Source organism: Macadamia integrifolia, unplaced genomic scaffold (genome assembly GCF_013358625.1).
Source record: "Macadamia integrifolia cultivar HAES 741 unplaced genomic scaffold, SCU_Mint_v3 scaffold378, whole genome shotgun sequence".
Classification (NCBI taxonomy): Eukaryota; Viridiplantae; Streptophyta; class Magnoliopsida; order Proteales; family Proteaceae; genus Macadamia; species Macadamia integrifolia.
Genome location: NW_024869817.1, coordinates 387,355 through 390,894, shown reverse-complemented (window position 1 = coordinate 390,894; position 3,540 = coordinate 387,355).

Below are 3,540 nucleotides of genomic sequence, written 5' to 3'. Positions count from 1 at the left end.
AAAAAAAAAAAAAAAAAAAAAAAAAACAGACAAACATACAAAAGCAAGCTCATATAATTCAATCTCATACTTCATCCCACCTAATTAAATCTTTAAGAAAAGAACCATTTAGCATCTAAACCCCCACATTTAAGAAAACCAATTGAAGTGCAATCTTTCTTGTTGTCTAAGTTTCAATCAGCATATCACATTCATTAAATCAAAGACCAAAAGAAAGTAAAGAGAAAACCATCTTCACTTTACAATCAATTATTTTGACTGATTCCTATAGGTTCCTCATCTTGATTCTATCTGATTCCAATGCAATCAAGATCAGAATTTAAACAAAACCAATCTAAATCTCAATTCTGGATTTTTAATTCTTGAAACCATCCTTTGTTAACAATTGGTTTCTTGAAAAGGTTGTAAAAGGGACTGATGAACAATTTTTTAACTTCGGTTGAAGGGGAAGAATTACTTTTTATTTTTCGGTGCAAGAAAGGATTTCCCTTTCTATTCCACTGCTTATGGCAAGGGACATATAAACACTTGACAGTCCACACTGACTACTTTCAAGACCTACCTAATCCACAATACAACCTTAAATATGTTAGGGGTAAGGTAACCAATGAGGGAGCTCAGCCTTTACATATATATATAACGGCCAATGGGAACATACGAGGAAGTATCAATGGAGACATCATTTTGAATTTCATAAGGGATGGAGTGCTCATTTCAGATCCTCATGTGTCTGGCTGTAGGAGCCATAGTCACCCACAGAAAACATTTTCCTAACATGTTGGGAGCATAGCAGCATCACCCTGCATCTGACTAACAGGGCTCTCTCTCGCTCTCTCTCTCTCAAGTTCCATTCTTCCAAATGGTCATGGGATTACTCTCCACCTGTTCCAGCCAAGATCGGGCTCCTCTCCAACTACTTGAAAATACATGCCAATACCTAGGGATGCATGCCCAACTCTTCCGAGTCTTTGAATGAGCGGTTAGAGGGTAATTGATGTTAGAGAGAATATTTTTCCTCCCAATTGGCATATGTATCCAAGTTCTATCAGCCATTAAATAAGTGATTGAAGGGTAATTGATGCAGGCCCAAAAGGGCTGGAGAGTTGGAGAGGATCCGGACGCCATTAGAAGGGGAATGTAAAATCTAATTAAATAGATGGTAAATAAAACAGGAGACGTCCGGGACAACCATCAAGTTATCGTTTGTCTCAAATGGTGTCCTTATGTGCCCTTTTGAAACACTTCATTGTTAGATGGGGCTTGCTTGCATGCTTTGATGAAGACTGTCATTTTAGCCTTTTGTAATCCCTGCACATGAAGTGGGACAGCCCTTTATAAATATCTTTTTGGTAAAGACATTAAGTGAGAGAGACATGCATGTCTTTATTTTAACGTGATATTATTAGTGGGAAAACATTGTCTTTTCCCAAATGGGCCAATGGGTTGTACCGTTTACCATTAGGATCGGATCAGGATTGGCTGCAATCCTCTAGTGTTAACAAATTCAACAATAATGTGGTAGAATTTGGACTTAATATGAATTTATTTGAATAATTCGGAGTCTGAAAATAGTGCAAATATAATACAGTTTGAAAAAAAAAAAAAAAAAAAAAAATTTTTTGACCATGAGAATTATTATGAATAATTTGGAACCGAAAATTTTTGAATGATAATTAAGTAGTGAAATGTAGGACCCTTTACCACATGGACTAATCCATGAACGGATTCAGATCTTATCCAATCGGGGGTGATTGGAGAGGGGCCAACAAGAAACAAAAAAGAAGAGAGATAAGTAGTGAAATATTATACTTCACTAGACATACTGATGCCGCTAAAGACCCACGGAATTTAATAAACATTTGGGCCTAATTTTTATAATACAAGCTATGTGCGAACATGGTTGCGCATTGGGTGCTTCAGCCACTAGGGGCCTCATTTGATATCAATACCCTTCTCTTCTCAACTCTCTTTCCTTGCCTAAATAAGAAATAGATTAATTTTAAATATTTTATTAAATTTCAATAAAAAAAAAAAGTTGTTCCAAATTAAATTACTCATCCTCAAACCTCCTCTTAAGCGCTATTAAATAGAAATAAAGTTAATGCAAATTAAATAAAATAAAACATTTATTGATAAAGTTATTTGAAGCAAAATAAGAGTGAAATAAAAAGGAAAAAGAAAATTCGTATTTTTTAAATGCAAGTAACAAATAGAAAAAGGTTAGGAACACCGTTCATATGCCACAAAATAGCACACGTTGTGTCTATCTCTTCCTTCCCTCCCCATTCAAATGACTTATGCCCCTCCAATATGATGCCCAAACTCACAATTCCACACCCACATGGTGCTGCCTGCTAGCTTGACAAATGTGAATGGTGTGCCTATCCATGACTTCTAACCAATATAGAGTGCTAACGCTTGCATGTATGTACAAAAAAACTAGAAAAAGCGGAATAGTTAATATTTTAATAGTGGATTGTGATGAAACAATACAACTTTTTCTTGTGCAAGGATTACTTGAACTTACTCAACTACCTTCCGAGAAGGCTTAAACGTAAACCGTTTCTTGTGCTTTCTAGAGGAATGAAAGAACTGCTTGTGATGGAACTGCTTCTTTGTTGGACAATCACAGTTGTGATCAGAACCTTTGCACTTAATCTTCATCCAGGAAGTGTCACAGGCAGAGGACACTTTATCGGACTTGGACTGTAATTCTTTCCAGATTTTCTTAACATTGCACAATTTGTCAAGAGCTGTGAGAGCAAAGCTGTATAGGGATCCAATACTGCAGGATGCCAGCGCAATGTTCTGGTTGCGTAGGAACTGCAGGGTATCAGCACCAAGGGGATCTGAAAGGGAATTCAGGAAGATCTGCTTGAGGTTCTCATCATCAAGGCCACCAATTTTATGGAACCTGTCTGTCATGCGCACATAGTGTTTGTCAAGATCTGGACGAGCTAGAGAACAACACTTGAGCTGTAAAAACTCCTCACGAGCTTTTGTAATATCATTGGAGACAGGACCAAGGAATTCTTGATATAACACTGTAATAAACTGGCCTTCAGGTAGTTGTACAAGTTGTAATTGTCGATAACCACCAAGAGCTAAATACCATTCCCTGAGTTTTCCTTGAAGTCGTGCAACAAACTTAGTCAGAACACTGACTGATGTAGCACCTTCTTGTAGAAGTTCAGCATTAATCCAGGCGTGAAAATCAGCAAACTTGGATGCCCATTTAGAGACAGGGACATCATCTAAGGTAAAGAACTGTTTAGGGTCTTGGTTAGAGAAAGGGGCATATGTTGGAGGGGGCTGTGGTGCAGGTTCAGGATTATGGACCATAGGGTCATCCTGATCACCATCCAACTCATCAACAGTAGGAGGTGCAGGATAAGGAGCAGGGGGATCTTGGCCTGTGTTCATGAAGGAAGGGACAGGTGTGGGATCATGGAGAGCTAAAGTGGTGAGAAGATCTGTGAGGACATCATCACCGGAAGGAGTTATGGCACCAATAGGAGGATATTTGGGTTTGGTTCGAGG